Here is a 24533-nt window from a genome sequence, read left to right on the forward strand (position 1 = left end):
TAAATTTTATTTCTTTTAAGGTCATCTACAAGGGATTAGTCACAACACATGATATTTCATATGTATTGGAATTTAATATACCAAAAAGCAAATAATGATATGTTTTTAGATAATTTTATGATTTTTCCTAAATTTAGTTCGCTATCAAATATTTCAATCAATTCCTTAACTTAATACATTCAATTAAAAACATTTAAGAAGTAAAATTTTACAAAATAACAATTTTGAATTCTAGTTTCATAGACTAAGGAAATAAGAACAATCTTACTGCGAAGCAACTCACTTTTATACTTAAAATGAACTAAAATATATCATGTACATCAATTTAATATTGGATTTGTAGAAAGTGTCTTTTAGTGTAGTCAATATTGTCAATTGAAACAATTAATGATATGTTTCTATAATTTTATGTACTTCAGTAAATTTACTTTCCTATCCAAGTATTTCAATCAATTCCTTATCTTAAGACCTTCAATTAAGAACACTCAAGAAGTTAAATCATACAAAATACCATTTTTAGTTGTCACATTGCCTTGTAAAAAGTGTCTTTCAGTGCACAATCAATGTATGTTAAATTACAATGTTTTAATTTAGATGTCAAGATGTAAACTACAAATAAGTTTTATTTGATTTTATTTCTTTTGAGGTTATCTCAAAGAGATTAATATTGTCATAACATGATATATATTGTTGCACTTTTTACATTCCAATATGAAGCATGTGTGTAACTCTTTCCATGTTTTATATCAAGCTGACACATGCCATATTTATTAATAACAGTAAAATATTTCAATGTTGTTCATAACCTAGATTGTTGAATTTCCATTTTAAGTAAAATAATATATCAACTTGGTTCTTACATACTAAAATGGATTTTCTAGAAACCAAATATGTATAACATGTATATAGATCTATAAAATTGCTTGCATGCTCAACATGAATATTATACACGACATTTAAAAAATTTAAGATATTTTTTTTAATTAAATCTAAATCTAAATCCCTATTGATTCGAAATTTCAATTAAATTTTAGATCCATGTGGTTCACATAAGGATCTCACCCCTAAAAATAAAACCTCCTTGAAATTTGGTGTACTTTAGAAACTTAAGAACCTCAAGGAAACTAAAGCTTATATAGCTTATATATACCATTATGAATCCATCCTAGATAAGAGGGAAACATTTCTCTATACAAAATTAGAATATTATTCAACTACCACATTTATAGATTACAAAAATAATACATTTGAGATCTCTTATACTAGATTAGATTACACTTGATTGTTATAGACTCGGCTTCAGGGCTTGCCATTTTCATCATCTACTCATATGGCCAATGACTCATAGGAATGCACTTCTCCATAATGCGTTCATGGTCTGATTCTATCATCTTCAATATTCTTGGTTCACCTTTATTTGTTTTTATTTCTATGAGATTGATCCGAGATGCTATGCCTATATGACTATATTCACAAGATATATATTCAGACATAAAATCTCTATAAAATAATGTGATCAATTTTTTTTAACCTTTTCAAAAAAATGGCCCATCACAACCATGTCACCAATTTGGTATGTGAATTTTCCATCTTCATATGGTCTCACCAGCCTTCGTTTCACCTATGTCCATTTCATCAAATAGTAGACCAGATTATCTTTGTTTTGTGTGGGGGTAGTGACATCAAAAACATTGCCTACAACCAAAATACAAAATATGTATTTGTTAATTAGGTTAAATATTTCAATTTATAGATGAAACTGCTAATGATAGATGGGACACATACATTCCCTTACAAGATCAGAGACTCGATCATGATCAAGTGAAATGATGGCCTCTTCATTGTGCATCTCTTGCCACATCAAAATTGGATGAGGTCCCTTTGGATTAAGAGGGACATATTTCCATCCTTTCATGTACTCATGTTTTTCAGAGTGATCAAGTCTACATCCATCAACACTAATACAAAAGTCACAAAAACAAGTGAGTTTTCTTGTCCCGATGACAAATATTCCCCCCTTGTCTATGCTCCACACTAAGTGTAATTTCATTGTTCCTTCTACAATATCACAATATCGAGGAATGGATCCAGTCACATCGGCAAGTTCAACATTCGAGAAAAAACTATGCACAGGCCTTATAGATTCATGAACTTCATGTCATAAATGGGATTTGCACCAATTGACCAACTATAGTGATGATTTGAGTCCATCTACATCATGACTCATTTGGTACCTTATAAGTGCTCATTTCACACAAGCATGTGCACTATCATGCTCACCCTTTCCATGTACAATTTCAAAGTAGCTCTAAGTATGCTGAATTTTTGTCTTCTTGTGTAGTCATATCAACCAATAAAAAGTGTGGGTTGACTTGAACTGCCCTACACAACCATCTGAACATATCCAATGCTTCTTGAATGATATGTCATTTTTTTAATGATACATAAATTAGGTCAAAGTAGTGTTGCAAAAACAATGTGTCATGCCCACAATCATCACTTATGTAAAAGTGATACTCAATCAAATCACGTGACACATCAATGTTATCCCGACCATGAATTTTCAATTATTCATGTCTGTACAGAAAATGCATGAATATGGACACTTGGTCTTAGTGATAATACTCACTTTGTATCCCTTTTTGACGAGTAAATGTGTAATTCTCAATAAATTCCATTATTGATAATATTGTGTCTGGATGAAATACTTGAGAGTGTGCTTAAATTTAGACACTTGCCACTTATACCTATGAAAGTGTTTGATATATTTATAGATCTGGTTTTGAAACACCCCCATGAATTATGAAATAGGAATCCCATCCTCAACATTTTTGATGTTGTTAGATCGAAGCCTTTTGTGATCCATAATGTAGATATCAGTCTTTCAAATTAATCACAATGTTAGGATGGGGTCAATGTTTCGAACCAAATAATGTGGTTCATCGTCAGGACAAGGTGAGAAATCACTAGATCTGAAGGAATAAATAGTATGGATGCATCATTGCCCAAAGTTAGTCGTTGAAAATTAGTCATTGGTTAACTAGTTGTTATGTGATAAATAAATATTTTATTTTGATGTTATAAATATAATATTAAAAATAATTAATTATTATAATATAATTTGTTAGGATTTGACTTATTTAAGGTAAATTTGATAATATTTCAAACTAAAATATTATTAATTACTACAATAAGAATATTATATGTTAAATTGTTTAATATTTAGTTAGGAGCTAGTTGTTATGTAATAATTAATAATTATTTTATTTCGATATTATGATTTAATTAATTTAATAATATTAATCTTTTAGAATTAATTTATATCATGTGATCTATTAGGGTTTGATTAATCCCACCAAAATGGAGCTCCTACCCCCTGATCTAATTTATGAGCTACCATTGGAAGGAAGCTTTTTCTTCCTCAACGATGGCTCCAACCCTCAACATCTATGTGGACCACATTTCATAATTTTCATACTGGATCCACCTACACCAAACATCAAACCTATAGGCCATGTTTCATCAAATCTTCATACTAGACCCACTACCATTATTAAACCACTAAATCAACTAAAAAAAATCAATCATTGAATCTCATTTCAACCAATCAAACTAAAATAGAACAGATCATGTGAATGCATTGTCAATCATAAATTCATACACTGTTATTTATCATTAAAACCAATCACTGGCAGTATAAACCCTGATGAAAAATATGTCAAAATGTATACGATAATGTAATGAATAATACCTGTGTATATGCATTTTTTCCTTAATCAAACCCGCGTACAAATCTCAATGACACTGATCCTTCAGACTGAAACACTGCATTGGTGAAGTCCATCGCAGACACATATATCCTTTATCATAGATATCTAAGCTACTTAGAGGTCATTACATACTAGCATCAATATAGTTCAGTATTTCATTCACAAACCATTCAAATTCACCGAAACTATCACATACATATTATTATGAAGAAGACCTCATGAGAAAATAGCATAAATCACAGCAAGAAGAATTAGACATCATTATCTTCACAAACTTCAAAAACCCTAGCATATGTACGCAACCCTTACAAAATACTTCCACGTGTGTATGTGCCTCTTAAGAAGCATACCCACATACATATATGTTGTTATTGTAGAATCGATACGCGCCTACCTAGAGGCAAAACCGCCTATGTACGCACTTTTTCTGAGATATTCTAGCATACATATCTGTAATTATTGACTCATTCCTTCTCTACACAATAGAACTTTAGTGAAACCCATACACAATAACAAACACACATCAAAACATTATCGTCAAAGGAATATGGATCTTTTGTAGCATATTAACATATCTTTGCATGCATCATCAACATATGTGAGAGCCAATCATATCATCATAAAGTAAGATAGGGCAAGGTAACATCATTCCTCAACATCATCAATATGTGATTAAGTATGCCATGTCTCCAAGTATCATTTAGCATATTTCTTCATGAAACCTACAGTATCATCATTCTCTTGGCCCATTTTCTTCATGCAAGGAGAACTATCACACCAACACCACTTCACCAATATGAAACTTAAGTAATCATCCATAATATCCTTATTTGTAATTCATCATCATCAACTAGTCATCCCATATACTTCATCCATAACAACAACATCATCATCAAATAATCATAGCATGAGATAATAATATATACATGTTCTTTCCACAAAGAAGAACAACAATCCATATCATCACTAGAGAGTCTTCTATCATCACAAATTTGATTAGTGGCTCAAACAATATATAAGCATCATCCATAATTTCACCAAAAGCAACTCATGCATTATGAAAACAACATAGCATCATTCAAAAACTTCAATAACATGAGTATCTTCAACAACATCACCAATGATAAGCATCATTATGTACCAAGGGAGTCTCAAGCAAACATAGTTCAAACAATGCATTATTAGAAGTATAGAAAATGCTCCCCTTGAACCTGTGCCAACTGTTTATTATCAAATCTGATCATATCAAGTCATCCACTAGTAAGGACATCAAAGAAACTTCATTGATGAGAGATCCACCAAAGCATCAACAATTCATAAAAGCCAAAACCACTTCTAAATAACATCAATAATACTTTAATAAATCAATTCAGAACCATACAACCAAATAAGAGCTAACTGAAGTATATCAAAACTTTTCCCTGAGACTATCCCAATGTTTCTTCATCATAGAGAATCATACATGACTGTTTAAATCACAAATCATTTATATATGCGACTTTCTTTCATAGGATTTGCATACATAAGGTGCAATGTTGTTTTTTCATAACTACAACTCCCCATGAGCCTATTATATTTATACATGTCCAATGTATCACATCAGATGCACTGTTAGTAATATGACTATCAACACAACCATGGGAATCATCATCAATATATGTATTTCTCCCCCTGAACTTATACATCACTAATCTTGAGGACCTGATAATCATCTTCTATTCTCATGTGATCAGGTATCTCACATTACTTATGCAGTCACTGAGAAAAGTAATATTTAAGAGAAATGGACTGCAGTAGGGTTAATATTCCCTACGTTTCTAGCTAAGATTCCTTCTTCCTATAGATCTTCTTGCAATTTCTAATTATGTGTTGGAACTTATCTCATCATCTGGTTTTGTTCTGCACACTTGACTTGTAATCAATGGCATTAGGCCCAAATGAGTTACAATAGAAATGATATCCATAAAACCATCCTTTACGCCTAGGAACAAATCTTGTCCTTGCTCTAGTAGATGTGTGACTTGATTCAGATTTCCCTGGAACAACACTATACTGGTTTTTGTCATCACATTGTGTATGATAATACCCAATTCTTGTCTTGATCAAAGGAGAGTGTTTTTCATTAATAATATTATTTAGAGACTCAGATAATTTTTCCCATTTTTTGATCGTCTCATAATCTTCCTTTAAGGTCATGATTTCAAATTGTAATTTTTCACAATGCTTTTCCCTTCTTTGAAGTTTCTTTCTTATGCTTTCTATTATTTTATTGGTTTTTTCTAATTCCATTTTCAACATGTTTATTTCTTCAATCATATTGTTTTATTTTGATTCCAACTCTTTGTTAGAATTCTTGAGTTTGTCATTCTCCTTTAGAGATTTCATTAAATCATCTATCTCACAACTATCTCATTCATCTACTACCTGATCTTCAAGATACATAAGTACAAGATAATCTGAATCTGAATTTTCTTGGTCATCAAATGTGTTATGACTATCTTCATTAGAGTAAAATATTTTCTTATCAAAAAAATAATTTGTAGCAACATTATTTCCATTTTCATTATTCTTCTATCTATAAGGACATTTGGATGCATAATGGCCTACTCTTCCATAAGAAAAACATTTAAGGAGAAGCTCCTTTGAATTTTCTAGTTCCTACTTGCAAATTTCTCACGAAGTTTACTTCTTCCTCATATGATATGTAGCTTGTGTCTTTGGGTGCTTCCTTTTGTTTCCCTTTATATATGGCTTTGAAATTTTGTTCTCTCATGTTTGAAGTACCACCTTTCCTCATCTCAAATGTTGTCAATATTCCATGGAGTTAATAAAGAGTGAGACTTTTTCGATCCTACATTTCCTCAATAGCAGAGATTTTGGAATCAAAATTTAGAGTTAGTGATCTCAAAATATTCTCAACAACAGTAGCATATTTTATCTTTTCACCAAGGTTTATCATGGAATTAGAAATTTTATATACTCTAAGGAAAAATGATGTAATGCTTTCATCATCACACATTTTCAGTGTCTCATACTGTATTCTAAATGATTGGATTTTAGCACATTTTACCTTGGTTTCACCTTCATAACTTTAGATAATATTATTCCACATTTCCTTTGCTATTTTTAGCTGCATTACTTTCACGAATTCAGACTCGACCAGACTTCCTAAGATTGCATTCACATCCTTTGCATTGATTTCATATTATTTATTTCATACAGTATCTATGGGAATGGAGGTTGGATATTGATATCCACTTTCAATGATTTCCCATACATCAGCTCCTAGCGCCTGCAAGTATGCTCTCATCCTGACTTTCCAAAATACAAAGTTAGTTCCATTAAATAAAGGTGGCCTGATAGAAAATACTCCTTCTTGACTACTCATCTTGACAGATCTCCTTCAAGCGATCAAGATTCTTCTGAAGGACCTACTCTGATTCCAATTGTTGGGGGCGGGGGGGGGGGGGGGGGGTTGTGGGTGATTTAGTATTTTAAAGCTCACTTAAACTTTTATTTTCTTATTCAGGTTTCTTTACATGAATATACTGAATTAAACATGTGTATGTACACTACTATTATGTAGACAACTAGTGTATATCTAATTAGCTTACTTTTCATTTAATTAATCATACTTTTAACTCGAAATAGTCTATTAGTACTTCAATCGGATTTAATTAAACAATAACCATGTGCAATAATAATAGAATAAACCATTAGACATAAGAAACACATCAACACTAGGATTTTTAGATGGAAAGCCAATGTGCGATAAAACCATCATTGCTTTCGTCACTATCTTATTTTTATTATAAATAAATAATTATTACAATCTTGTACTGGTGTAGACTCATACCAGCATGCTGACACCCACTTGTAGAAGGATACAACCTTCTCTCATTCTCCAACACCCACTAGAATGGAGCTCCAACACCCTGATCTAATTTACCAGCACCCACCTGAAGGGAGTTCCTACCCCCTAATTTGATTTATCGGCTACCACTGGAAGGAAGCTTCGACTTCTTCATCGATGGCTTCAACCCTCAACATCTCTGTGGACCACGTTTCATAATTTTCATACTAGATCCACCTGAGGCAAAACATCAAACCTGTAGGCCATGTTTCATCAAATCTTCGTATTGGACCTACTACCATCATCAAATCATTGAATCACTTAAAACAAATCAATCACTGAATCTCATTGCAACCAATCAAACTAAACTAGAATAGATCATGTGAATGCACTATCAATCACCAATCCATACAATGTTATTTATCATTGAAACCAACTGCTATGATTACAAACCCTGATCAATAATATGTCAAAATGTATACGCTACTATTATGAATAATTCCTATGTATACACATTTTTTCCGTAATCAAACCTGCGTACAGATCTCAAACACACTAATCCTTCAAATTGAAACACTACATTGTTGAAAGAAATCACAAAAACATATATCCTTTATCACATATCTCTGAGCTACTCAGAGATCATTACACAGAAGCATCAATATAGTTCAATATTTCATTCACAAACCATTCAAATTCACCAGAACTATCACATACATATTATTATGAAGAATACCTCATCAACAGAAAACAAAAATCACAACAAGACTGATTAGATATCATTAACTATACATACATCAGAAACCCTGACATATGTAAGTGACCCTTTCAAAATACTTCTGCGTTTGTATGCGCTTTTCAAGAAGCATACCCACGTATAGATTTGTTCTTACCGTATAATCGATATATGCATACCTAGAGGAAGAACCTCGTACGTACACACTTTTTCTCAGACAATATTGCATACATATTTGTAATTATTGACTTTGTAACTAGTTCTAATTGCATTAGAACTAATATATCATGCTAAATAACCACCTACTACATATAGTATAGGTATACCTCATTAGTCTACGAACCCCCGGTTGACAATTAATGATAAGGATTTAACTCAAAATTAAATCACCCAACAAATACCATGAGTCAAACCCTTAGTTATGCCAATGGTATTCCTAGACAAGATCAAATATCCATTTCCACACTCGTTACTATGGGCTAATACCATGATAAAGGCCCCTAGTATTTATAATACAATGGCATGGAAATAGTGTGTGACTTGTCTTCACAAAACCTACGTATACGCGACTTTTCTTCACAAAACCTGTGTATACTTCATCAAACTTCATCTTTATCATTCCTCTCTCTCTGAACTGATATTCTCTAAACATCTTTATTGGCCTGAATACACATTCTTCTACTTGGTATTTATTAAGTAGGTTGCCATCAAGGACAACACATTTATCATAATGCCAACAGTTAGGTCCTTATAATACTAGTGTAGCCACTTATTGTTATTGTTAGTGTCTCTCCCTTATTGTTATTATTGTACCCATGTAGTCCCCATATTGTTATTATTGTGCCCCATAGAAGCCCATTATTGTTAATATTGTGCCCTTACATTATTATTGTTATGTAGGCTATGATTATATTGTAACCCCTTAGACTCCTATATATAGAAAGGAGGTCTTGTCATTTGTATCAACCAAGAATTGTTCATTTGTGTAATGTAAAGAAGGTTGTTCCCTCGAAGAGGCTAATTTTTTAAGTCATTGATCTAGATCTTCTTCTATTTTGTGAGTTGGTTGCATAACATGTACCCTAGCGGATTTAGGGCAAAATTTTTCCTTAAGTGGTAGAGTTGATCATGTTGGATTTGTGAAATAATCCTCTATACAATGGCATATTAATTTGACACTTTCGTGTGAATTTTCTGGAGGAATAAAAATTGGAGCTCGCTCGGATTAGGGTTCTCAGGAAAACTCGACGGTGTAGTCTGTACAGCACTGGATCCATTCACGGGTGGGACCGAAATGCCTGAATCGCAACAGAACTGCAGAGTACTAGAACAACCCGATGGAATCTCCTCAGGGGAGGGCATCAGAGCCCTCCCCTTCGCAGCACAGTCCTGAGCAAGCATTTGTCTTTAGATCAGTTGATAAGGAGATCTTGAACAGAGAGAACAGGCAACAACATGGAAAAAATGAAACAGGAGGTCAGAAGGACAAAGCCAAAGTCACACAAGATAGAAAGGAAACACCAGAAGAAGGTCCAAAAGTTTCCTCGACAACATGCAAGCCTATAGCCAAAGAACGGCCCCGAATAGAGCTGCCGGGACACAAGATTGACAAGCGAATCGAATATATGAGGGATCATGCCCTTATTGGGAAGTTTATAGGGTTCTGGCTGACAGAGAAAGCCTTATACGGATGGATTGCGGTGAAATGGAAGCCCAAAGGAGATGTGACTCTGCAACTAGGGCCGAAAGGCTTCTTCACAGCGATCTTCTTCTGTCTAGAGGACAAATACAGGATTTTGGGAGCAAGGCCCTATTTTTTTAACTCAGCGGGTCTGTATTTGAGGGAATGGATACCAAGATTTAACCCGGATAAGGAAGATCTCACTTGGGCGCCAGTCTGGATCAGAATGTACAGGCTTCCAGACGAATATTGGGACGAGGAAATTCTCAAAGATATAGGAAATGGATTGGGGGAATACATCAGGGCGGCAGAAGAAACAAAAATGCGCAGATATACTTCTTATGCCCGTATCTGCGTCTTCATGAGGCTGAACGAAGCTTTGCCAGAGTCGGTAAGTCTCTCCCATCCTGACGAAGAATGGATACAACCCCTGGATTATGAGCATGTCCCCTTTCGTTGCAAGAAATGCCATGCTCTTGGACATTTATTCAAAGACTGCCCTCTGAATACCAAAGCCAACACTCCTGATCCCTCTGAAACCCTAACCCAGGACGGCTTCTCCAAAGCCCCCAGCCGAAAGCGAGTGCACAAAAAGCCCACAAATGGGTTTAAACCCCAGCAAAATAATACCCATGGCACAGTTACTAAGAACAGTTTTGAAATTCTTGCTCAGACCTCTAATGAGCACCCCCCTGTTGGAAATAATACTGAGAGGGGGGGTGAATCAGTATTATACAATTCTTTTAATAAATCTTCTTTATTTGATCTTTGAATTATTTTTGCATGTCAGTACCATAAAATAATGAGCATGAACAAAAGAAAACAGATAGTCACACCAAAGAACACAAGATGTAAGGTGGAAACCCAATGTGGGTGAAAACCACCTGCTGCAATATGTCTCTATTTTATCTCAAATTAGAAACTCCTTTTACAATGGTTTTGTACTGGTGCAGTCCTTTACCAGTATGCAGGCTGCAACCTGCAGAGAGCTACAACTCTCTCTCGTTTTCCAGTCTCTCCTGGAAGGGAGCTACAACCCCCTACTTCTTTTCATAAAGTATCAAATGATCATCAAGTACATAAAAGTTACAGTCCACTACAGTTATCAGATCAGTAATAACAGAACTAACCCAGAACACCTTATCAACATAAAAATTCAATCAACAGAACATTTTAAGATAGGGATGCAGTTTTCCCTTCTGTGCCCTGCGTCGCTACGCAGTTCACCTTCTGCTTCCCTGCGTATACCCGCAGAGATCCTTCTGTCGCACTGCGTGCCCACGCACTGTTCCTTCAACCGCACTGCGTACTATTACTGCAGGGACGCACCCAGAGACATTATCGCACCGTGTATTGTTACTGCAGGGACGCACCCAAAAATACTATCGCGCCGCGTACTTTTACTATGCGGACGCACCTGAACCTTAGTCGCTCTGCGTACCGACGCAGCTCTCCTTCTTCTGCTCTGCGTACTGACGCAGGTCTCCTGTTTCTTCTCTGCGTACCGACGCAGATCTCCTGTTTCTGCACTGCGTACCCACGCAGTTCTTCTGTTAAACACCTGCGGCCTTCTGATTAGGGCCAAGTAGGCAGTCCACCAGAGTGGCACAGTTGCTCAGATCTGATCATGCGCTCGAGAGATCACCCTTCACAGATTCGCCTTCAACTTCCCTTTCATATAGATCAAGCTTTTTAAGACCATAACCCAATATTTCAGATCTAAAGATATTCAATTGCAAAAGATGCTTAGCCAAGTGATCTCCTTTGCTTTATATAGGCAAGCTCCTCCTAAAGTCATGGAACAATACCACGAGCCGACACCATAATAACCCAATACCGTCGACTAAATACCAAGAGTAACACATAAGAAAACCCCACATGTGAATTTCTTTGCCTTGAAATGTGTGCACTGGGGGTACGCACCTCCTGAACGGACGGCCTGCGTATCTGGACGCGGTCCCTGCATGGTGTACCTGCGGGTATGCACCTTCTGAACTGATTTCCTGCGTACTTCTTAATTTTCAACAAATTGAGAGCCTTGCCACGGGAGTTGCCATCAAGTACAACATCAAGTACAACATCTGTAACATATAGCCATACCAGAAACATAATGCCAACAATCTCCCCCTTTGGACTTGATGGCAACCTCACAAACTTCAGCTTCATTCTCCCCCTTTGACATCAAGGGCAAAGGGGTATGCTCCCCCTAAGATCATGCTCCCCCTGAAAATGAACCAGATCTGCAACAAAGAACCATAATCCACCATGAAAGAGATAGAGACATATTGCAGCTACTTCCAAGATCTCCTTCTGCACATCCTCCATAATGCCAACAATGCATTATATGCTCCCCCTGAACCTGTACCATCAATCAGAAGAGGTTCAGCAATAAGATGATGCATCAACAACCCCCAGCTTTTGCCTGAGGTATTCAAAAGTGTCCCTGGGCAATGGTTTGGTGAGAATATCAGCAACTTGTTCCTTAGAAGGAACATACTCCAACTTGACCTTCTGTTCAAGCACTTGTTCCCGGAGAAAATGATACTTGATTGGTATGTGCTTGGTTTTTGAATGCATAACAGGATTCTTTGAGATGCTGATTGCACTTGTGTTATCACATAAGATGGGGATTGGTGGTGTACAAGTGATTTGAAAATCCTGCAAAGTCTGCATCATCCAAAGGAGTTGGGTGCAACAAGATGCAGCAGAAACATATTCCGCTTCAGCTGTAGACAAGGCAATCGAACTCTGTTTCTTGCTGAACCAAGATACCAGTCTGGAACCCATAAAGAACGCACCACCACTTGTGCTTTTCCTGTCATCCACGCTTCCGGCCCAATCTGCATCTGTATAAGCATGAAGTGTAAGATCTGTATCTCTAGGATACCATAAGCCATAATTTTGAGTCCCTTGAAGATATTTGAAAATTCTCTTCACTGCCTGAAGATGAGTCTCCTTCGGATTTGCCTGAAATCTTCCAACTATTCCAACTGCATGCATGATGTCTAGTCAGGTACTTGTCAAATAAAGTAAACTTCCAATCATAGATCTGTACGTTGGTTGATGTACTGCTGCAGATTCATCATTTGCACTGAGGCTACATCCTGTGACCATGGGTGTACATACTGGTTTTGCATCTTCCATACCATATTTCTTCAAAATCTGTTTGAGATACTTGGTTTGAGATAAAAAGATTCCTCCTTCTTTTTGTTGGATTTGCAAACCAAGGAAATATGTCAGTTCTCCTAGCAAGAACATTTCAAATTCTTTCTGCATGACCGAGGCAAAGCTTTGACTCATAGCTTCTTCATTGCTCCCAAAAATAATGTCATCTACATACACAACAAGTATTAGCAATTTGTCATTTTCAACTTTTATATAAAGATTGCTATCTGCCGATCCTTTTAAAAAGCCTTGTTGATGAAGATATTTGTCCAAACGGTAGTACCAAGCCCTTGGAGCTTGTTTGAGACCATAGAGAGCCTTTTTCAATCTGCATACAAGATTTGGATCATTTCCAAGAATGAACCCATCTCGCTGTTCAATGTACACTTCTTCTTCCAAGTCTCCATTCAGAAAGACTGATTTCACGTCCATTTGAAATACTTTGAAGTTTTGAAAACTTGAGAGAGCAAGGAACATTCGGATGGCCTCAAGTCTTGCAACAGGAGCAAAGGTTTCTTCAAAGTCTATTCCTTCTTGCTGCGCATACCCTTTACACACAAGTCTGGCTTTGTTTCTAACTACTTCTCCATTTTCATTCAATTTGTTTTTGAAGACCCATTTTGTCTCGATAACATTCTTATCTTTTGGTCTAGGAACCAGCTCCCAAGTGTTGTTCTTTTCGATCTACTCAAGTTCTTCATCCATTGCTTTCACCCAACATTCATCTTTGCATGCCTCTTTCACATTTTGTGGTTCAGTAGAGGAGAGTAATGCCAAATAGCTTGAAGCTTCTGCAACTGTTCTTCTTGTTTGTACACCTGCTTCTTTCTGCCCCATAATCTGAGATTCTGGATGATTCTTTTGAACATATCTGGATGGAGTCTTTTCTTCTATTCTTGTTTGCTCCTCTGGTTCTTCTTGAGGTTCTTCTTCTTCATCATTCTGTCGTTGGGGGTAGCCTTCATCTTCTTCGATGTCTTCATGATGTATGCTCCTAGGAATGTATCCCTTCTCATCAACCACTACATCAATGCTGTCAACAATTCTGCCAAGTCTTTTATTGTAGCATTTGTATGCTTTGCTATGTGGAGAGTAACCAAGAAGAATGCCTTCATCTGCTCTAGGTTCAATTTTGCCAAGCTGCTCATCCGTATTCTTGATATAGCATTTTCTCCCAAAGATTTTGAAGTGCTTTACCGAAGGAGTCCTACCACTCCAGAGCTCATGAGGAGTTTGAGTGCTGTTCACCCAGACATTTGTTTTGTTGAGAATAACAACCGCAGCATGTGCAGCTTCACCCCAGAAAGTTGCGGGAGTTCCTAACTCATCAAGCATAGCACGAGCCATTTGTTGGACTGTTCTGTTCATCCTTTCCACAACTCCATTTTGCTGAGGAGTTCTTGCTGTAGAGAATTCTCTTCTTATCCCATGTTCTTCACAGAAATCGAAAAATTCATTTGAAGTAAATTCCCCACCTCTATCGGATCCGAGGCACTTAATTTTGTGACCTGATTCATTTTCAACCAAGGCTTTGAAGGATTTGAATTTTTCGAATGCTTCATCTTTGTGCTTCATAAGTCCTAACCAGACAAACCTGGAGAAATCGTCAATGAATAATACCAAGTATTCTTCTCCTCGAGGTGTTCTTTTCCTGAAAGGACCGCATGTATCTGTATGTACTAGCTCAAGAGGCATGCTAGCTGATCCTTCTTTCTCTAGAAAGTTAGTTCTGGTTTGTTTTCCAAACTGACATGATTTGCATATGGTGTTGTCAGGAATTTTGATATCTGGAAGATCGCGAACTGCCTGATATTTGCATGCTTTCCTTATTTGTGAAAAGCTTAGATGTCCCAACCTCCGATGCCATAACCAGTGCTCATCATCCTTGCTCAGATAGCATTGTTGTTGTCCTTCTTCAAATATGTACAGATTATTTGGAGTTCTTTTGCCTTTGATCACTGTTTTACCTGTATCAAGATCACGAACAAGACATCCATTTGATCTGAATATAACCTCGGTTCTTTGATCACACATCTGGCTGACACTTAGAAGATTATGCTTCAATCCATCAACATACAAAACATTTCCAGCCTTGACCTTTTCTTTTAACTGAGCAATGCCTTTTCCTTTTATAGTTGCAGGAGTATCATTTCCAAAAGAGACTTTCTTTCCCTTTTCTAGAGTAGAATAAGACTCAAGTTTTTCTTTATCACCTGTCATATGCTTCGAACATCCACTGTCAATGTACCATAGATTTTCCTGTCCCTCTGCATAAAATGCTATCCCGCATCTTTCTGTTTGAGGTTCCTTTATTCTCCATGTTTTGGTGCTTGAGGCTTGTTCCTTTTTCTGCTGAAACTTGCTCCTACATTCAGAGTCTTCATGACCAAAGTTATTGCAAATAGAACATTCAACTTCATTTTCAAGAACCGAAAAGTTGTTATAGGTCCTTTTTGTAATCCCCGTCATACTTCTTTGTTTTTGAGCTTCCATAGTCATGATCGTTTTATATGCAACACATTGAGCTGCTTTGTGACCAAAGTTATGGCAAGAAAAGCATTGTCCATTGAAGAAACGTCTGCGGTTATCGAATCTACCAGCCAATTGATTGTAATTTCTATTGTCATCTATTCTTGAACCAAATTGAGAAGATTTTACCTGTGGCTGGTTGTAGCTTTTGTTCACCCTTAAGATGGATTGCCCCTGATAGTTTCTGTTTGTAATTTGTCCCTGCTTTACCTGATGATCTTCATTGTGCTTTTGCTCATTTCTTCTTGCTGCATCAAGATAACTTTTTGAGGTGGATGCTTGAGAATTTTCTCCATTATAGCCCAGACCTGTCTTGTTTAGAGGAGACCGCTGCACATTGATAATCTCATCCAAAGTTTCAGATCCTTTGACAAACTTGAGATTAATAGCTTTTGTTTTCTCAATCTCTTTTCTAAGACCAACAATTTCACCTTCTAATTTTTCAAGATGTTTTTCCTTTTCATCAATTTGAAATTGTAGAGTATCAATGATCATGTTCTTTTCTTCTATACATCTCTTGAGTCTAGTAATTTCATCATAAAGGTTATCCACATCTATAGCATCCATATAATAATCATCTTCAATTGCCATTAACAACTTATATTCATTACCTTGTTCATCTTCATCACTGTTTGATAGACCATCACTATCTTCATGAGTGTAGTAGCTTTTCTTATTTGCATTCTGTTTCTTGTTCCATCTAGCAGGTTCCTTTCCTTTATCCTTATAAGGACATTTTGCAGCATAATGACCTACTCTTCCACAAGCAAAGCATTTAAAAGGTAACTTACCTCTGAACCTTCCAGAACCCCTTTGAAGATTTCTGACAAAATTTGATTCTTCTTCCTCTTCTTTTGGGACGTGGCTCGCTTCATAATAATCTCCTTTTCCTGATGCCTTGAAAGCAACTTCTCTTCTGTCAGATGGACCTCCCTTTCTCATTTCATAAGCAGTTAGAATTCCATGTAGCTGAGACATAGTAAGAATTCGTAGATTTTCCTTTTCTTCTATTGCAGATACTTTAGATTCAAACTTGGGGGACAATGATCTTAGAACCTTTTCAACCACAACAGCCTCTTCACCCAAATTTTTCATACAGTTAACAACCTCATCTACCCGAAGGAAATAGTTAGCCACACTTTCATCATTATACATTTTGAGAGTCTCATACTGAATTCTGAGAGTTTGAAGTTTAGCACGCTTTACCTATTCATCTCCTTCATAGCTCGTGACAATTTTGTCCCATATCTCTTTTGCGAATTTATAGTGCATTACCTTCATGAATTCTAATTGAGATATACATCCTAATAGAGTACTGACTGCTTTAGCATTTGTTTCATACTTCTTTTTCTCGGCTGCATCTGTAGGAGTAGCTGAAGGAAAAGCATAGCCTGTCTCTACGATGTCCCAAACTTCTGTACCAAGAGATTGAAGATAGGCAGTAACTCTTACCTTCCAATAATTGAAGTTTGTCCCATCAAAAAACCGGTGGCCTGATTGATGCTTCTCTCTCGTAGTTGCTCATGATGAACGATCTACCTTCAAGCGATCAAGCTTCTCTGAAGGACCTGCTCTGATACCAATTTTTGGAAGTAATACTGAGAGGGGGGGTGAATCAGTATTATACCATTCTTTTAATAAATCTTCTTTATTTGATCTTTGAATTATTTTTACATGTCAGTACCATAAAATAATGAGCATGAACAAAAGAAAACAGATAGTCACACCAAAGAACACAAGATGTAAGGTGGAAACCCAATGTGGGTGAAAACCACCTGCTGCAATATGTCTCTATCTTCTTTCAAATCAGAAACTCCTTTTACAATGGTTTTGTACTGGTGCAGTCCTTTACCAGTATGCAGGCTGCAACCTGCAGAGAGCTACAACTCTCTCTCGTTTTCCACTCTCTCCTGGAAGGGAGCTACAACCCCCTACTTCTTTTCATAAAGTATCAAATGATCATCAAGTACATAAAAGTTACAGTCCACTACAGTTATCAGATCAGTAATAACAGAACTAACCCAGAACACCTTATCAACAGAACATTTTAAGACAGGGACGCAGTTTTCCCTTCTATGGCCTGCGTCGCTACGCAGTTCACCTTCTGCTTCCCTGCGTATACCCGCAGAGATCCTTCTGCCGCACTGCGTGCCCACGCACTGTTCCTTCAACCACACTGCATACTATTACTGCAGGGACGCACCCAGAGACATTATCGCACCGCGTATTGTTACTGCAGGGACGCACCCAAAAATACTATCGCGCCGCGTACTTTTACTATGCGGACACACCTGAACCTTAGTCGCTCTGCGTACCGACGCAGGTCTCCTGTTTCTGCTCTGCGTACCGACGCAGATCTCCTGTTTCTGCACTGCGTACCCACGCAGTTCTTCTGTTAAACACCTGCGGCCTTCTGATTAGGGCCAAGTAGGCAGTCCACCAGAGTGGCACAGTTTCTCAGATCTGATCATGCGCTCGAGAGATCACCCTTCACAGATTCGCCTTCAACTTCCCTTTCATATAGATCAAGCTTTTTAAGACCATAACCCAATATTTCAGATCTAAAGATATTCAATTGCAAAAGATGCTTAGCCAAGTGATCTCCTTTGATTTATATAGGCAAGCTCCTCCTAAAATCATGGAACAATACCACGAGCCGACACCATAATAACCCAATACCGTCAGCTAAATACCAAGAGTAACACATAAGAAAACCCCACATGTGAATTTCTTTGCCTTGAAATGTGTGCACTGGGGGTACGCACCTCCTGAACGGCCGGCCTGCGTATCTGGACGCAGTCCCTGCATGGTGTACCTGCGGGTACACACCTTCTGAACTAATTTCCTGCGTACTTCTTAATTTTCAACAAATTGAGAGCCTTGCCACGGGAGTTGCCATCAAGTACAACATCTGTAACATATAGCCATACCAGAAACATAATGCCAACACCCCCGACCTCCGAGACTAGCCCTGCTCCTCCTTCTTCCTCCACACAACCACCTCACTCAGCATCCCCCTCCAAACTCCATATCCCCATTATCATTCCAGCCATCCTCAAAGAAGGTCAGGGAGAGCCGGCAGGGAAACACAAGGATATGGAAGTCGATGGAAAGCTAGATCCCCCCCTAGGCATAGAAACCAATATGGAAGGCAGCAGCCAAGTGCAGCAGATGGAAGAAGAACCAGAAAGCATAGATCTGAACGACCTAGACATTCTAGAACTAGAACTAGCATGCAAAAAGAAAGCATACGACAGTATACTAGAGCACCAACTCAGCAAGCTGGAAGTGGTCATTGCGAGGGCCTATCAACAGCATCAACTAGGGATACAACCAAGAAGTCATTGGGATGGACGCCTTCCCCCAAAAGACACCAAAAAGCGAGGAAGAAGAACGGATCTTCAGAGAACGATCGAGATAGGGAAAATCCTGGTAGACTCAGGCAGGTATGCTAAATTGACGAAGTACTACAAACCCTCTATCAATAGTTGAATCATGAAGCTAGTATCATGGAACCTAAGAGGGCTCAATAGCCCTGGTAAACTCAGAATTTTAAAAAACATGATTAAAATGGAAAAGCCGCAACTTTGCTTTCTCCAGGAAACTAAATGTAACAGCTCTACTTTAGGAAGTATACTCTCCAAAGCTTGGCCAGGGTGTCGTTCGGTAGCGGTTGATGCCTCTGGAGCTTCTGGAGGGCTTGCTATAGCCTGGAACACACAAGCGTTAATTCTATCAGATTTTCATGCTTCTCACCACCTCATCCAGGCAGCCTTCCATATTCTGGGTACAAATATACATGGAAACCTTTCAAATGTATATTTCCCGCAGGATGCAAGAAGCAAAATCGCGCTTCTCGACACAATAGAAGCCCTGAACAACAACAGGAGGCACCCGCTCTGGATTATTGGAGGGGATTTTAACATGATTACCAAGCTAGAGGAGAAGATTGGGGGGAGAAACAGAATGGAACAAGAAAATTCCCGCTTCAAGGACTTCATTCAGAATACCACTCTCATAGATATGCCCTTTTGCAACGGTACTTTTACATGGAGCAATCGAAGAGCTGGTAAGCATCAAATAGCATCCAAACTAGATCGCTTCCTCATATCAGATAATGCAGTTCATCTCGGAGGAGACATATCGGCTGCCATACTTCCGCATACAGGGTCGGACCACTGGCCGATTGCCCTCCAATGGCAAAGACCAGGCGACCAAACCAGAAGACCCTTCCGATTCGAAGAGTTCTGGCTTTCGCATCCCACATTTAAAGACTTTGTAAAGACCACTTGGACATCCTTCACCCCACCAGAAGGGTCCAAGATGTATCAGTTCCAATAGAAGCTCAGGTTTTTAAAAAATCAACTAAAGCAGTGGAACAGGGAGATCTTTGGAAACATATTTAAAGCGCAACAAGACCTAAACTGGGAACTCTCGGAACTCCAACAAAAAATAATCACTGAGGGGCACACTGAGGCGACTTTAGAACAGGAACGACGCATCCACAGCCAACTAGAGGAAAGGAGGAAGCAGGAGGAAATATATTGGAAGCAAAAATCCAGGATCAGATGGCTGAAGGAAGGAGAGAGAAATACCAAATTCTTCCATAGAACCACGGTTCAAAGAAGAATGCACAACAACATCCCTTTCATTCAAAAGCAAGGGGGAGCAAAAGTAGAAAAGCATGAGGAAATTGAGGAGGAATTCCTCAATCACTTCAATCATGTCCATCAAGAGCTTGAGGGAGACAGGCGACCTGCAATTGACAGAATAACCAACAATTTGCCAAAGCTCATCACGGAGGAACACAATGAGCTTCTCCTTCGCCCTATTTTGGCCCAGGAGGTGGAGGAGGCCATGTCCCAGCTTAAGGAAGGAAAGGCCCCTGGCCCGGATGGTTTCACCACTACGTTCTTTCATACCTTCTGGGAAATGATAAAACTGGAGGTCTGGCAAATTGTAGAAGAATCAAGAGCCCTCCATTGGCTGCTTCCCTCTCTCAACTCCACCTTCATTGCCCTCATCCCTAAAGAGGAGGATTCTATCACCCCTGACAAATTTAGGCCGATTGCTCTCTGCAACGTCATATACAAAGTCATATCTAAAGTTATTGCAAATCGACTAAAGCCCCTCCTGCCTCTGCTCATCTCTCCAGAACAGTCGGGGTACGTGGAAGGGAGACAGATCATGGATGGCATTCTCGTCACGCACGAGATAATACACTCTCTCAAGAAATCAAAGCAGGAAGGTATGATTCTCAAGCTGGACCTCTCTAAAGCATTTGATAAGCTTAGTTGGACCTATATTCAGCAAATGCTAAAAGCCTTTGGATTTTGTTCTAGTTGGATCCGCTGGATCATGAGTCTAATCACTTCCACACACTTCTCCATCCTTGTGAACATAATCCCCTCCCGCCCCTTCAAACCTTCCCGAGGAATTAGGCAAGGGGACCCCCTCTCCCCCTTCCTCTTTGTTCTAATGGATGAAGGTCTTAGTCGTCACATCAAACACGCCCTCCACTCTCATCAGCTCAAAGGCCTCTCTGTTCACAACACCCCTGCGACCTCACATCAGCAGTTTGTTGATGACACCATGCTATTTGGCTACCCTTCTATCCAAGAAGCCTCATGCTTAAAATCCTTGCTCAATGACTTCTCTGAAGCCTCAGGCACTAGTGTCAATTGCTCCAAATCGCAGATCTTTTTCTTTCACACTCCTCCTTCTGTCAAGACTGCGGTTTCTCGTATCCTAGGATTCCCCACTGCTACCCTCCCCTCCAAATACCTTGGAGCCCCCCTAACCGCTTCAGCCATAAAGCATTCCTCTTGGCGATCTCTAATTGAGAAGCTGGAAGCCCATCTTAACCTTTGGACGCACAGAACTTTGAATTTGGCCAGTCGTGTGGTGCTCATTAAGTCAGTCCTTCAGGCAATGCCTCTTTATCTGTTCTCTATCCTTGCAGCGCCGAAATGGGTATTAAAAAGAATCAGGAATCTTCAGCGTGGCTTCCTATGGGGCAGCTCGGCAACTAACCGCAAATGGGCACTTGTAAAATGGTCCACCGTCTGCATGCCCAAAGACAAAGGAGGCATTGGGCTAAGAGACCCAGAGCACAGCAACTCCATTATGAGTGCAAAAATTTTGTGGCAGTGGGTCACTAATCCAGAAAAACCTTGGGTCAAAATTTGGACAGCCAAATATGCCAATAATAGACCACAGGAAGAGCTCATCAGATTCACTCCTACTGACAAGGGCTCGCTAATCTGGAACGCTGCCAAACAGCACTACCAGTTAATTCAGTAGCACAGCTTCTGGGAAGTGAGGAACGGATGGACGGCAAGATTCTGGACTGATGCATGGAACCAGATGCCAAAGCTCACTTGTGTTCTTCATCCATCTCCGGTATTCAACAGGCAGGATCAGCAGCAAGAAAAGATCAGACAGTTTTGGATGCAAGAGACAGAGAATGGATTCAGGAAATGGAAATAGGGCAATCAGCTATTAAATAACACAAATCTTCGGGAGGCTGAGGAGCTGGAGAAGGAGTTGAGAAAAAGGAAAATTAGGCATGACGAAGGCAGAGACATCCTTAGATGGGGATATCAACCAAAAGGTACCTTCACCACAACAGAAGCTTACAAAATCATTTGCAATATCACCACCCTCCTGATCCAATCTGGAGCAAAATATGGGGTTTTGAATCCTGGCCCAAAGTCTCTTATTTCTTATGGTTGGTAGGACATAAAAGAATCCTCACTTGGGACAAACTAAGGAGAAGGAACTTTCATGGTCCCTCCATCTGCCCCAACTGCAATCAACATGAGGAAACTCTCCAACACCTTTTGGACACGTGCCCATTAGCCAATCAGCTATGGGAAAAGGTAAGCTTCAGATGTCAAAAAAGATGCAGAATGGAGAACGACATAACCAACACCATAAGACACTGGCCACAGAATCCTTACAAAAGCGAGCTTCTCAACCGTTTGTGGAATATAATCCCGGGGCTCGTCCTCTGGAGTATCTGGAAGGAGAGGAACAAACGCATATTCAAAAACCAGCGCTCTTCAACCGAAGATATATGGAATAGGCTATGTGGGAATCTCACAGAAACACTGATGCTCCGACCCTGGACACAGGAGGATCTTCCTTCTCTAAGCAATGAGAAAGACATACTTGGAAACTGGCAATTGCAACTACCTCAGGAACTACCCAAGAACGGCCCTTCCAAAAGCAGTTTCATAGACAAGAACATTTGGACCACTCCCCCTGAGCATTTCTATAAACTCAATTTCGATGGTGCCTCCAAAGGAAATCTGGGATTGGCTGGTTTTGGAGGAATTCTGAGGAATCATGAAGGCACTCCCCTGCAGATATACTTTGGAAACATAGGGTGGGATACCAATAACTCTGCTGAACTTGAGGGACTCTGGCAAGGGCTCCTTCTCGCTTGGAATCTCAACCTTCAACCCCTGATCATGGAAGGAGACTCCCAGATCCTTATTAACATGGCCAAGCGCCTCCATAATGGCTCTCAAGCAAGGAAAATCACAGCCAGTTGGAGGCTCGAAGCAAGGTTGGAGGCCATCGAATTAGCGCTACGCAATAAAAGAGCCATTTCCTTCAATCATATAAAAAGGGAAGGCAACAAGGTAGCTGACCTCCTTGCCAATATAGGGGTGGAAAATGAGAATACCCTTCTCACTGGAAACACCACTATCATTCCAAACAATGACCAGGCTCAGGAATGCGCTAGCTTGGTCCAATGAGATGCTGCTTCCCCGGATGCGGGTGACTCGACAGGTGGTACTGAGGAGCCACATGGTAACCATGTGCTGCCTCATGTCTAAGCTGGGCATTCAATGCAATGGAGCCGCCAAGGAATAAAGGAATGGCGAACAGTGGAGGTAATTCAATGCACAGTCCGGGTTATTGGAGCGCCTGCAGTGAGCAGTTATGGTGAGCAAAGCTCGAGGCAGGGGCGAATAGATTAATAAAGGTGACGAGACAATGGTTCATGCTCAGTGTCTTGTATTTGGAATTCAAGCTCCTGCCTGGTCTTCGGTCCTCAGAGCATCAGCTCTGGCTATCCCCCTGTCTGTTGGACGCCATTGCAATTCTGTTAAGCCGGTTGGGTGCCATTTCTATACTATTGGGTGCCGCCTCAAGCCAGATAATCCTTCTTATTCTGCCCTGGTCCTTACCCCCGGCGCGCTGGCAAAGATGGTTAGGCCCCGACAGCGCTTGCTCAGCCGTCGTGGCTCTACCCGGGGAGGGTCATCTCGTCCTCCAGTCGAAGAATCAACCACCCAATGTTGTCGTTGTCATTGCCACCGAGTTGCAGAGGCCAACCCCCTCCAAACCAGCCAATTCATGGACTCTAGTAGCCCAAATTCTGACCCAGCACCCTTGCCTGCCTTTGGCTCTGCCATTTTTACCTTCAGTAGCTCTCAGAACAAGCCCCGTATTAATGCCCACGTTTCAGTTCTCTTCCTTGAGGATTCTCAGAATGATGGCGATGGTCATTGCAGCAAAGGGAAGCACCCAGGTGAGAGTTCGGAGAATGTTGAGGGGAAGCCAACGGAGGCACCAGAGCAGGCTGCCAACCTTCATCAGCCTCAAATGATGCAGGCTCCCTATCCGTCTGCAGAGGAAAGGGAGAAATATGGCTGGTGCGAGGTGGTCGAGGAAGAGCTGGAAGATTAGCTGTCCAGCCGTCCAGCATTGCACACTCCAGCGTTGCTCAGGTCTTGTTTTGGCTTTCTATTTATGTAATGTCGGTTCAATGTCTGTTCTTGCTGT

The sequence above is a fragment of the Pinus tabuliformis genome, chromosome J (genome assembly GCF_031772625.1).
Source record: "Pinus tabuliformis cultivar Carrire ecotype Pingquan chromosome J, CPIR1, whole genome shotgun sequence".
In the NCBI taxonomy this organism is placed as follows: domain Eukaryota; kingdom Viridiplantae; phylum Streptophyta; class Pinopsida; order Pinales; family Pinaceae; genus Pinus; species Pinus tabuliformis.